The sequence below is a fragment of the Lissotriton helveticus genome, chromosome 8, assembly GCF_964261635.1.
Source record: "Lissotriton helveticus chromosome 8, aLisHel1.1, whole genome shotgun sequence".
NCBI classification, from domain to species: domain Eukaryota; kingdom Metazoa; phylum Chordata; class Amphibia; order Caudata; family Salamandridae; genus Lissotriton; species Lissotriton helveticus.
In genome coordinates, this window is record NC_136069.1 from 1,624,502,766 (window position 1) to 1,624,517,026 (window position 14,261).

A 14,261-nucleotide genomic window follows, 5' to 3' on the forward strand; every position below is an offset into this window, starting at 1 on the left:
ACACCCCAGCTACAAGCCCGCATATCACTCAAGCGGCCACTACCACAACGAGCTTCAGTGACGTGGGTCCTACTGAGCTGGGACCTGCCTTTTGGGCCAAATTGGAACTTATCTTCACAAAGATTTGTCTTCCTACCTATGATAGACTCACCTTGATAGAAAACAGACTCTTGTATCTAGAATCATTGGATGAATCTGCCCAGGTACGGGTAGATTCACAGGCTATAGGGGTGGTAGGTAACTATGATGGGGTGCAACAAAATCGAGATGGTAACGTAAACACCCTGCCCAGTAGTAATAACATACCTGTTCAACCTCCTGTGGTGGTTGCTCCTAATGTCTCTCCACCCCGACTAAGGGATAACACTGTAACCAACAACAATGATTTGATTAGAAGGGGGGCGCCCGGGGGATGAGCGAGCCTGTGAATCAACAACTCCGAACAAGCAGAAATATACACCAGGACAGGCTAGTAAAAGCCCTACCCCGCATTGGGTCCCAGTTCTAGGCCAGGGGAAAAAAGAGGATTATAATGAGCTCAAAAACAAATGTATGCAGTGGCTCAATCTTAATAGGCCACTCCCCTTTCAGGTCTCTGGCTAAATACTGTTTGCAAGACGAGTAGACTGGGTGGAGCCTAGGCTATTCCGGGAGATTGTGTAATAATTAATTTCAGGAATAGCTGTGCTGTGGCATATATTTATAATGGGGCCCCAACTCGGTCTGAAACGCAAATCCAATTCCTACACCTATCGTACTTTTATCCCGTTCCTCAGCCAGATTCCAGTCGAAACAGAGGTTGGCAGTTCTGGGGGATTCAGAATATGCCTCGCCATAGAGAACAAGCGGGCGCAACAAACTTGAAGTGTGCATATACATCTACCCCTTCGCTGTTTCCTCAAAGTAATAGGTTTAGTACCCTAGATCAAGTGGATTGACGCCTTGGGAGCCAACTGCCTACATTTCCAACAATCAATGCTCAGGGCCCACAAGTAGAGAGAGTGGGTAGTAATGCTAATGTTAATACTCCCCATTCCCCTATCAAATATCCAACAAGAGGGCGTAGGTGGCAGGGTGCCATCCAGGGCTAAGGCGGGGCAGATCAATGGGAGGGACCTTGTGGCCGCACATTCTGGAGCCCTTCTCCCCGTGACACAGGTGGAGGCAGGTGGGGTTATAGCTGAGTTGCTACAGGGAGGGGCCAAGTAAAGAACTCAAGAGACTAAGCGGCTAATGTACACTAGAGGGGAAGAACCGGGTGAAGCATCAGCATCCCATGCTGGGGAAACCAGTTCAATGAGAGTAATAGGTGCAACTAGGGCTAGGGGAATGGGTGGTAATGTTAAAATGTTGTCCTGGAATTTGGCAGGGATTAGAAGCAAACTACCTTCCCCTGAGCGGGGATTGCTTATAGAAAAGTATGATATATGCCTAATGCAGGAGACGTAGGCGGTGGAAGAGACCGTGATGGCCGGTTTAGCCACTTTCAATATATTGGCTACAACACGGGGTAGGGGCAGACCCTCGGGGGCCTTAACCACCTGGCTGGGTACACACCTGGGTTCCAAGGCAGCCCACATACCAACTAACTCACCCAACGTCCATTGTGTCCTTCTAACGCTTCCAGATTCTACACAGATTGCCCTACTTAATGTCTACTCAAGGCCTACGCAGTGTGGGCAAGAATCTGGAACCACTGATGCACTTAGACAGTTCATTTTGACCCTTGAACCAACAGTTGTCCTAATAGTAGGCGGGGACTTCAATTGCCAATTTGAGCCTATTAGAAGTATAGATTTAGAAGGACTAATTGATGAGGATCAGTATTGGCGTATCCCAGACCAACAGATACCACCTGTTAGAGCATGGACGCTGTTAGTTCTCCAAATTAATTTTCTTTCCCTTTCAATGTCTTTGAGGGCATGCAACGGGAGGACAAAATCAGAAAGACCGGTCCTAGACTTCAGGGTATACCCGAGGAAAGACAGTGACCACAATGCCCTGGTCTTGACGTTGAAACCCGGGAGTTTTGGGTTGTCTAACCCCGTCCCCGAGCCCAATGCTGCTCAACTGCCTCTGCGGCTAACTAATAGTAGGCGGAGAGTTAAATGGTCCTACTTGCAGGGTTCTCCAACTAAACTTGCAGGTATATATCAGCAGGCTCTACCACAGCTGATAGAAATGGGAGAGATGGGGAAGGACTCCCAGCAAGTTTCTCAGATTAGGCCCTTGGAAATTCATAAGCAGTTGGTTGTTAAACTGTCTGATGCGTTCTACCCCGAGGGAAGGATGAAGGCAAGCCCAGTTATAACCCATCCCTGGAACAACACCACCTGTCGGAAAGCAAAAAAAGACTTGCTAACCGCAATAAAAGCAAAGGACAAACCAAGCATTAAGCAATACCGGCTGAAGTATAACCAGGTCATAAATAGGGAAAAGAAAGATTGGGAGGTAAATAGACGGGAAGCTCTTTCACGTAGGGACTCTAAATCATTTTGGACTATTGTCAGCTCTGGGGTGAGTGAGGGTGGATCAGCTCCTGTACCGAACAATGCAGCTGCGGTCTGGGAAACCCATTTGGGAGCTCTATATGCATATTCTGGTGAAGAGGATCCGTCGCTTTTTACCCCAGGACCCCTTCATGAGTATCGGCTGGAGGGGTCTTTGGACATTACGCTAAGCAAGGTTGAAATTGCATTAGCTAAACTCCTACCTAACAAGGCGCCCGGCCTAGATAAGCTGCCAGGGGATTTATTTCGGTCTCAACCGAAAATGTGGGCATCATACTTGGGTGTTTTATTTAATGCAATACTTAAGGGCATGGACCCGCCTGATACCTGGCGTGGAGCGGAGATAGTCCCTATCCATAACAAAGGCTTTCCCCTAATGCCGTCTAATAATAGGCATATCAGTTTGATAGACACCACCCAAAAACTGATGGGAAGGAATATTTTAGACAGAGTTCAGGGGTGGATAGAGGAAAATGATATTCTGAGTACTCTGCATGCTGGGTTTAGGCTGGGTATCTCAACCCTAAACCAGATATTTAGGCTCCAGGTACAGTTTTGAAAAATGGTGAGGTTGGAGGGTGGCAGCCTCTACCTCATTTTTGTCGACCTACGGGCCGCATTCGATCTAGTGCTGAGGGATAAGCTGTGGAGAGTATTACTTGATCTGGGCTTACCCATCCACTTATTGAATGTCCAAATTAGACTCCACACTGATAACTACGCCCAAGTCAGGTGTGGGACGTACGGAGAACTGTCGGCCTGCTTCCCAGTGAAGAAGGGGGTGCGCCAGGGGTGTGTCCTGGCCCCCACCTTATTCTGTCTTTACATAAATGGGCTAGTAGACCATCTCCTTTGAGTAAATGATAATGACGCCCCTAGGCTAGCCTCTGGTCGGGTACCCGCATTGATGTTTGCGGATGACACTTTGCTGTTGTCCAAAACATCAATGGGTATCCAACGTACCCTGGATGGGTTTGCCGCATTCTGTGCATTGTGTTGTCTAGAAATAAACTTAGATAAGACCAAGTTTATGATTCTTAATCCCCCAAGGCAGACCCGCCCAAATCCACTTTTGAATGGAACTCCTTTGAAAAGAGTTAAGACATTTAAGTACCTAGGCATTACTTTGACAGAACACCTTGACTGGGGTTTCCAGTCAGCAAAGGCGGCCCCTAGGTTTTTTCCGAATTCAAGCCAGCGGTATCGGTCATAGAAATGTATAAACTTCAGGCCAGAACGGCTTCTATGTACGGGGCGGAACTATGGGGACACCAAAGAACAACCAGCCTCATGAAGGTAGAACACACCTTCATGAGGAATTTACTGGGCTTACCAGCCAGTACGCCGCTTGTTCCCCTACACATGGACTTGGGACTAGATCCTATAGAGGAGGTAGTAGCATTACGCCCCTTGATGTATTGGAAGAGATTATGGTCTGTGCCTGAACTAGTCGTCTATAAAAAAGAATTCTTAGAGGTTTGGGCTACGTTAAGAACTAAGAACATTCCATGGCTTTTACATATTAAGGTACTTAGTAATAGGATTGGCTTACCTGAGCAGTGGGACAATCCCGAAGAAACATGTCCAGGGATATCCAAGACAGCGCTGGTCCACCACTTTAGGCACTATAACCTATCATCTCTCCATAGATGCACTACAGTGGGAAGATTAACAGTGGGAGGATTAACAGTAGAGTTCCTCCAAGTAAAAACAGAATCAAAAATTGAGGATTTTTTAGACGTAATCTATCCCCCACTTGCGAGGAAACTCTATTTACAGTTTAGGATCGACAGTCTTCCACTCAGAGCGTTAACCAGTAAATGGGCTAATACAGAGAACACCGTGTGCCCGGCTTGTAAATATAAGCTAGAGGATGTATTCCATGTCCTGTTCTTTTGCCCTGCTTATCAGACCATAAGCAAATGTTGGCTTCAGTCAATGTGCCCAAGCGTGCAGGGTTTTAAAGTACGACACCTATCCCCCAATTGTCTTCGCTGTCTCACGGTTCCTAACTGGTATGTGGAACAGACGAAGAACATTTTTGTAAAGATCAAGTGTAATTATATTATTGTATTCATTGCACATCTCGATAACTATTAATTGTTTATTTAAATTTTATATCTCTCAATTTTACTGGATATGTTATTTATTCTTTTATTTATCTTCTGTGCATTGCATGTATGTATTTTATCTGCACTTTTATGGTCCGTGGTGGCAGAAATAAAGTTATCAATGAATGAATATGGGTAGAAGGTAGGTTTCTGCATCTGAAGAGGTTTGCCATGGGTCCTTAAAAATGGTAGATGTAGATAGGGTGACAGACATCAGTACAATACGCAATGTGTCTTTGGCATGATAAGAATGTCAAGTGTTGGTAAAGCAATACCGTGGAACGTGCCAAGGTCTCTGCAAAAAAAACAGATGTGTCAGAGGATCTGTGGAAAGAGTCCGTCAAAGGGGGCTCGGTAAAGTGGGAGAGGTAAGGCGGGTGTCCTCGGAGGTCTTTTCACAAATGACTTGTGCTGTTTTTATGACATCATAAGATTTTAGGGGTACAATTTTAGAAGCATGAAATAGGAGTGTGAGTGCTGTACCTGTTTCAAGGCCCTCTCTGGCAAATAAGTTGACCAAAGTGTAGTGTAGTTCCTATTTTCCCAATAGGCTTTGCGCATTGGAATAATATCTTCAATAGTATAGACGTAGGACTGTGGTTAACTAGGTCTTCTACTGACGATATTAGACTTAAAGTTATGTGTGCCAGCTAGCTCAGAGTTCACTAGAAACTTTCTAGAATAGGCAAGGAGGAGTTTAACCTCCCTGGATAGACAAGAAGGGATTTAGTTTCTGACAACCATAGAACATGACAACTTTGCTCTCCCTAATCAAGAGTATATCTCTAGAGTCGTGTGAAAACAAAAGACGACTTATTTTACTCAGTCAGTACGTGCATTCTTAGTTTCACCAGATTGTAGAGAAAAGGAAGAGACGGGCGTGTTCAATAAAAAGGTGTTATTTATTGATCAGTCTCTTTTCTCGTACAAGAGAAATGAATCGCTATTATTGCAATACTTATAGTTAAGTACAGTGCATACAGTAAAAGCAGAATTATAAAATAATACTGTAAAAGCATTGATATGGTTTCTTAGCCATATGATACTTTAAAATTGATAAAATAGATACATACATATATACATTGACTAATCGTACTCAACTGGTGCTTCTAACTACGCCTACCCCGGTGTACCTGCCCTAAGCCTAATATGAGGGCGGGAGTAGATAAGTAGCAGTTTAAGTTAAGTTTGCTTTGCCAAGGGTCTGACTCAAGAATTCTCTGTAAGGGGTTATTCAGTTCAGTACCTGGGAATTAGAAGGCTGGAGGGCTGGTATCTCTATCTCAGGACTTGATATCCCAGCTGCCTGCGAGGGCGGCTGGAAACGCCGGAGCTGGATTTCTCGGGAAGAGAAAAGGCAGCGTCTCTCTCTCAGCGCGTCAAAAGGGAGGGGCAGCGTCCGTGGGCTTTCTGCATCAGCTGGGCTCCTCGGCAAGTCGCGCTGCTCCAATCTCGTCACCACCGTGTGTTTGCTTAGGGCAATGTTGGTATTATTTATACCTGAGAGGTGCCGAGATTGACGTAAGGATGGACATAAATACGTCAATAAGGATGTCATAAGAACTGGTCGTTCTTACATTCTTTACTGGAGTTCTTGGCTAAATCAAAACAATAGCTGCGGGGGATTTCCCAGGTTGCTGGAGGTTTGATTTGTTTTGAGAACTCGGTATGCTTTCTAGGGGGGCTGGAGGGATAGTGCTTGCCTAATGTGATAGCATGCGCTATGACCTTATCAGAAAACGGGTTTCTGTGCCGTTGTATGGCCACTAGTTATTTATTAACCGGACAAGGGTCAGAAACAGGAATATCGATACAGTTCCCATAGTAAATACATTACACCCACTCCACGGAATCTATGTCCATATTTACTAATCTAAGCATAGTAAACATAACTTAATAGTGTAAGTGTACACGAAACCACCCCAAAATACATTAATTTGTACCTAAAAAATGGTTTTGCGCAATACATGAAAATGAGTATAGTTACTGTATGCATTAAAGCAGTGTAATCATTCAAAGAGGATGCACATTATTATATCAGCTTGAATGATTTGCGAAAATAACACATGAAATGGCTCTTAATACAGAAGAAAAATTGCGAGACCACTTCATCACATAAAATATAATTCTACTTGTAAACAACCTAGAGGTCGAGGTAACGTTTACTAGAGGTACCTAAAAATAGAAGTATTCTGTTCTCTAAGAATAGTTTTACTTTAAGCAGAAGATAAGTGCTCAAAAAATGCACCTTAATACAGGCATAACACAATTCTGCCACAAGGGTCTGAATGAAAGAAACCAGGTCATATTTAAATCTCGTAGCCGTGCTAATCCAAGGACTTTAGTTATGCGGTCCCGGTAGCGGATAGCTAGGATCAAGTCAAGTCAAGTCAATTTTATTGTATAAAATTATTAAAAATCATTACAAAATGCATCTAGATCAACTTGGTACATAAAACACATTTTAAAAATTAGCAAGTAAAACTATTTGTGAGAGGCAAGTAAGTGTCAATTATTTCAAGTTGGTGGTATAATTCCAAGGTCAGCTTGCTGCAGGAGAGATTGGGCTTTCATCATATATTTGACCCCCCTGCAGGCCAGCATAGGACATGATCCATCTAGCCATTGGATTACGGCTTGCCTACATGTCCGAATATTCAGTTTGTTAAAAATGTTCTTTAAAAGCCGTCTCCTCAAGGCCTTAAGTGCCAGGCACACACACAGTAAGTGCGGTAGTGTTTCATTTCGATATCCACATAGGCGACAGTGGGGGTCGGAGTAGCAGTTTTTCCAGGCTGGTAGCAGGTCCTTTGAGAACTGAAGGCCCAGTCGATGTTTTGTATATCTTTGTTTTAATGAATTATTAAAATGGCTTTCTAGGTAGGATTGCGGTTTTATCCCGGTGTATGAGTTTATCACAGTCCACCCGTGTCGTCTTTTTGCGGTAGTTATCTTGTCTTCCAGATAGGATTCCCATTTGACCGCATTATTTACAATTTTGTCAAAAGTGGCTCTATCTGGACTCATGTCCCAGGATTCTTCAATTCCTATGCAGATTAGCGATTGAGACAGGTAACCTCCCCAACTGTTTGGAACTTGCTGTTTCTGTTGAGCTTCGATTTCTTTCCAGCACAGGTTGTCCAATGTGTTGGCTTCCGACATGCGTATTTTATTGCAGAGTTTCACAAAAGTTCCCATACTGCGGAATTTTTGATTTAAAAGGCCAAATTCTAGGCGAACCTGCGCCGGAGCTGCTGATTTTGGAAGGTTTAGTACTGCCTTATATACTTTTGTTTGTAGGCTGTTTAGCAGCCCTGCTTCTTTGCCACACCAGGTGGCCAGTGCGTATGATAAGGATGGTAGGGTTTGAGCTTTGATCACTTTCAGCAGGTGTGAATAATTTGGACAACTTAGTTTATTTTGTAATTGCCGGTATGCGTAGATCAGAGACTGTGTTTTTGCTTTTAGCTCAGTTTTATGTTCTTTGTTCGTCGGCCCTCGCCCCAATTTCAAACCTAAGTATTTGTATGAAGTTTCCTCCTTTATTGGGGAGCTATTTGCATACCATTTGAATATTCGCTTTTTTGGATCCACAATGCGGACAACCTTGGTTTTATCTTTATTCAGTTCCAAGCATTCGTGCTCCAAATAGGTTGTCAAGTTATTGATCGATCTTTGTAACCCTATTGGGGTTTGGCTCAGAACAACAATATCGTCTGCGTACTGCAGGAAGGGAATTGGGATTTTTGACATGAGGGGTGGATGGCATTCCCCAATCTCAAAGTGGTTGACAATGTCTGCCATGTACAGGTTGAATAAACTTGGGGCCAGTACACAGCCTTGTTTTAGGCCCTGTTGTGTTCTTATTTCGGCCGTTACGCTGCTACCGTCTCCCAGTTTTACTCGAGCCCAGGTGTTGCTATGCAGGACTATGATTGCCTCTAATAGCTTCTTCGGGATACCCCATGATCTTAGTTTTTCCCATAGCCGGGATCTGTTCACTTTGTCAAAGGCTGCTCGGAGGTCTATAAAGCAAGCATACAGTCTCGTCCCCCTTTTTACAGCTTTTTCCTTCAAGAGCGCCAGGGTTGTCAAGTTTGTCAATGTACTCATCCTTGGCCGGAAACCAGTTTGGAACATTGGTATTATGTTCGTATCTTCCATCCAGTCCTGAAGGAGAGATAATAGGCATGATCCATATAGTTTTGCCTCAACATCCGTTAGCGAAATCAGCCTGTAGTTCCCTGGCTCGTTGTGGTCACCTTGTTTAAAAATGGGGTGAATTATGCTCCCTTTCCAGGATCTTGGTGGCTTGTTCTGGTTGTAGATTGCGTTAAAGAGTGGAGTTAAATATTCTGCCCAAAATTCAGGCGAATATTTAAAAATAGCATTTGGGAGCCCGTTTGGACCCGCTGCACCCTCTTTTCTCAGGCGTTTTATCTTGTCTTTAAGCTGGTCTGTTGTTACTAGGGAGTCGGTCGCGGCATTCACTATTTTTTCTAATTTACTAAAGTGTGGGTTTTCGGGGTTGATCTCGTTTCCACTACCCAACACTTGCTTCTGCTTGTCTCCTGGCGTATTACCTCCTATTCCCAGCAAATTTTCTGCATGTTTGCCGTTTCTAGTACATACTTTGCATTCCGGTTTACAGTGCCTTTTTTCACCTCCCGTCCTGTCGCTGAACATGTTTTCAACGTGCTGGGTCCATATACTTTCTCCAATACCTGCCTCCTGTTTTAAGGTATTCACCCTTGTCAATTTATTGATAATACCCCAAAATGTACTGGCATTTTTGTGTTTACTAGCTATTAGTAAGTTAGTCCACATTTCCTCTTGGTACAATGTTTTTGCGCTCCTTAGCATGCTCTTATATTTTTTTCGCATAACTTTCAATTCCGATTTATTTGATTTTTTTCCACTTTTTATCAATAATGCCTGCTTGCGGACTTCACGTGCAATTTTTCTTTTTTCTTCCCTCAGGGTAGTAGTGTACCAAGGCTTTTTGCTAGTATTGAATCTAGTTGGGTTTTGATTTGTACGTGGGGGAATACTTGTTACTGCTTCGCATAGGTGTTCCCATGTTTTTACCTGATTTCCTTTTTCTTCCGGTGTTAAACTTAGCAGTTCCTTTTTGATTTTCTCCATTGTTGGTTTTATATCCTTTCCTCTCCATTTTAATTTACGTAAATTAAATTTTTCAGTGTACTGGATGATGGTATTTTGTTTTTCCGTCTTTGTAACCAACATTATCATTTTGGTAATTAGAGGGAAATGGTCGCTTTCCACACGTTGCTCCACTGAAAAAGCACTCACCGTTGGTAACAGGCTGTTGCTCAATATTGTGAAGTCTATTGTTGACTTTCGGTTACCGCTTAGAAAGGTTATAGGTATACCACTATTCCCACTGACTTTCTTATTTATAATAGAAAGGCCCAGTTCTTCAAGAACTTGCATTATCTTGTCATCTTTTGTTAGGTTGCTATTAAAATCACCTGATATAATCATAGAATACTTCTCATGAGTGATTTGCAAGGCCCTGATCAAGGTGAGTAAAGTAATCAGTTTTTCATTTTTTTCCTTCTTGTCCGGATGAACATAAACGTTGAGCAATAGTAGATTACGAGGGCCTGTACCGGCCCCCAAATTCTCCGTGAGTTTTATTACTTGTATCCAGTTAACCATAGAGTCTACTACTTCAGTATGCCATCTGTGTTGTTGAGCGATATACGTTGATAAACCTCCTCTAGGATGGCCAAAGTTAGAGGGTTTTTCGGCGAGGACGTGAAATTCGATGTATCCCGGGATGGAGATTTGGCGCAGGTTCCAGGTTTCTTGTAGTAGTATTAGATCGTGTTGATCCAAAAAGTTTACAGTTTCGTGGTCATGACACAAGCTGTTGAAGCCATGTACGTTCCAGGAACAGAGGCTGAACGTGTGTGGATTTGCAGCAATGGATTCCTCTTGTTTGTCAGCTGTTGACCGTGGGTGTAGCATGATGTCTTTTTCTAAGTGGCTCGTCTTGTTAGGAGCATTTTTTGCTCAAAGCCGAAGCCACCCAGGACCAATCTGTTGCATGTTCACAGGAACCTATTGGAGCCGCTGCATTTTCGTGTATATTTTGAGGTGTATTTTTTTTCGGAGATACCGCACACGCACCTTTTAAGCATGATTTTTGGCTGTTCCCCTCAGCCTTTGTCTTTTTATTTAAGGTTAAAGTTTTTAAAAGTGGAAATGGATATTTTTTCCGATCGTCTCGCCTCAGTATGATGCCCCAGGCTTCAAATGACAAACTCATTTCAAGTATTCTATTGACTATTTCTTTAGTTGACCAGGAGGTTAAGGACTCTTCTACCTCTGGCATATTTTTGATGCTCCTAAATTCTACTGACAAGAGGTCCTGAGATTCTATGCCGTTCAATTCTGGAATTTCTCTTAATAGCCTCATTATGTTACCTCTATTCAGAAAATCTTGTGGACCTGATGGCTGGTATTCCGGTATAAATGACAGTTTATTATTTGTTTCTGCTTTTAATTGTGAGCTCATTTTAGCTTGAATGTCTTCTTCTGGGTTTGAATTTACTATTATTTCCCCTTTTGTAATTATTCTTCTCCCTTGACTTAATGTTTTTATTGTTAGATCTTCAAATGGACCATCTGTTCTTCTCAGATGGGCGGTTGGTTCATTAGTCCTGTCCGTGTTTTTGGCAATGATCGGGTTTTGTGGTATATGTATGCGCATTGTTTGTTTGTTTATTTGGTAAGTGCTGCAGGTTCGTCCATCTTCGTTTAAGTTTATTTTTATTGGTGATCTTTTGTTTTCCTTTTCATCTACTCTTTTTATAGGTTGACTATGCCTATATTTATCTGTTGTATTTTGTTTGGTATCCACAAAGATTGGACCATTTTGATGCCTTAATTCCTGATTTATTGATTTGACATGGAGTGATTGCGTTTCATCTGCCTGGTGGATCATTACTGTGTGATTTACACTGCCTTCTTCAGTTAAGACCCTTTCATCAGACTCCTCTTTCGTCTTATCTTTATCCTGGGTTCTTGGGGAATTTTCTTTTTTCTGTATTTGACTTTTCGGTTGTATGGCCCATTGTGTATGGTTTGGTTTTGAGGAGGATTGGAGGGGTGAAGATTCTATACTCAGGCTGGTCCCGTTCACAGCATTTGACTGGTTTGGTTGGACCAGGGGCGTGTTGTTGTGTTTTGATGCAATTACTTCAGGTGCTGGTTTCTGTTTCCTATTAGCGGTGTGATGAAAAATGGGATAGGTATGCAAATCTGTTGAAGGTTGGAATTTAAGTTGAGTCCTCCCTTTCCTTGCTCGCTTCCTTTGTCTTTTTGTTAGCTTGTCTTTAGACTGGGTCATTACGTGTTGTGCTTCCTCTTTTTGACCTGGATCATTGTCAGGTTTTTCTTTACACTGCTTGCTTATTTCTTCCTCTACATAGCTGTTTTGAGTGGAATCTCTTACTATGAGATGGCTTCCAATTCCCACGTCTGGTTTTATTGCCTCGATGTTGCTCGGAGTTTTGGAGTTATGTTTTATATCCATCGATGACTGGACAGCCCTTAGTATGTCATTTAATATTAATGGTAAATTTGACAAATTATCCACTAGTTTGCCACAAACACAGCTTGGTTGGATAATCTCTGTACACAGTCCTTTGTCAGCCTTCCCTTGAAGTAGGGTTGCCATGTGGTCTAGCCTGATGTTTATGCCAGAGATGTGGCTCGCTATGAGATTTATTAAATCGATTTGGACGTCCATTTTGTCCGACTGGAAGTTCAGAGCTTTGATTGCCTGCTCTAAGGTGTTTAGAAGTGATTTACTCCATGGGGTCTTGTCTTCTTCTTTGGGCGATGCTTCCTGGACATCTAAATCTACGTCTGTCCTGCTCATTGAAGATATCGTGATTGGAGATTCCTGGTTTATAATGTTGTTGCTCCTTCCTGTATTTTTATTTCGGTCATTGTCCCATTCGAGGGGGTTGGCTTTTGGGTGTAAAGGTGTAGATTCCAGTCTTCCGTTGCACCCAGGTCCATTTTTCACATGATCTTGAGATCTAAAGGTGTCATGTGTACCTAGGCTGGGTTTTAGGTGGACTTGTAACTGTAGTTGGTTGATGTTTTCCGTTCCTGTTTGTATGTCCAAGCTTATGTCGTCAGGTAGGGAGAAAGAAATTGGCCATGAGTCTTCCTGTGCGGCGGTTTGGCCCGCCACCGATTTATTCCTTGGTATTACTTCTTCCACTTTACCCTGGTCCATGGACTTTATTTCCTTATCACTTTCATAGGATTGGGAAGCGCTCTTATTTATTTGGGCTATTACCACGATGCGATTCCCGCAGCCAATATTGCATTTTTGTTTGTCTGGAGACTGAGAGATTTGTTTCTTGTCAGATGATTTGTTAATAGGACAACTCTCACTGTGAGTGTCCTTAGAATCCTTGTTTTTCTCCTTTGTACTACTTGATTGACGTTGCACATCCTCTTTTATATATGATGCCGATGTGGTCGGGCTTGATTGGAGGACTTGTTCCTGCGTTTGCCCATGAATTGTCGTCATGAGGTCCTTAGGAGAAAAGAATTTTTGAATCCCTATTTTACGTTGTTTTGAGCTAGGGGTTGATAGCTCAGGTGCCGACACTAGTCTCTTTCTTTGTTGTGCCATCCTCTTCCTTTTTTTAATTGGCTTATTTGAGCCCTGGATCTGGTCTTCTTCGTCTTTTCTTGATCTTGCACTTATATTGAGACGCGGTTTTCCAGATCTCATTCTTGAGGTCTATTAGGTAGAAAACCTAGCAGACTGATGCCTTGATACCTTGATGACTTGGTGTCTTGGTGTCCGTCGAGCCCGCTCCACCACTGTGCCTCCAATCCAACTCCGCCTGCACTCCCCCACCTCCCAAGCCTATCTACCCCTCTAATAGGAATAGCTGCCGTCAGGGAGGATAGCGAGGTGCTGATACGTTTTTTGCGGAGACTAGCGAGGTGTATCGTGCAAGTTATGGTAAGTGCTGCTTTAAAAGACACTTTTTGAAGGGTAGATTTACCAGGTATTTAATAGGTATTTAATAGGGTCGAGTATTGCCCTAGGTCTGGAGTTAGATTTCTATTGTTGTGTCAGAACTCAGTAATGATACCGGGTTGGTACCGATTAATGCCCGATTTTCACTTTCATTAATGTGGCCCACTTCCAGCCACTCACAGCCTTATTCCCCCCACTGCTCCTTGCTGCTTGCTGCTTGCGGTGAGGAAACGTGATCCTGGCGTTTCCCTGCCTACGTTTACCACCGCCGTGAAGAGTGACACAAATGGCACAAAGAATCCACTGGGCTTACCGCTGTTGCTGAAGAAGGAATGCCGTCGACAGGCTACTGCGGCGGGCTTCAATCGACTTCTCCACAGCTTTCCACAGCTTTCCTCAGCCTTCAGGTAAGCTCAGCAAGTCACGGACTGGATCGGGCTCTCTTGCTCCGAGCTCCGATTTTGCAGCTCTTACTCAGTGAAGCCGCGGTTTAACGACTTGGAGATCAGAGGGGCTCGGCGGCTTTCAGCTTTCAGCTTCTGCTTTCTGCTTTCTGCAACAGCCGCAGTGCTCCGAGATGTTGTGCGCACCGCGGCTTAG

At 43.4% G+C, this 14,261-nt stretch overlaps 1 long non-coding RNA gene across 1 annotated transcript in view; it reads right to left on the minus strand.

Moving 5' to 3' along the window:
• The window catches only part of LOC144772101 (uncharacterized), a 99,997-nt gene that overhangs the window by 65,623 nt on the left and 20,113 nt on the right, over positions 1-14,261 (minus strand). Inside the window, exon 2 of the long non-coding RNA XR_013599643.1 lies at positions 4,063-4,164. This is a non-coding gene — a long non-coding RNA (uncharacterized LOC144772101). The remainder of the gene's footprint in view (positions 1-4,062; positions 4,165-14,261) is intronic.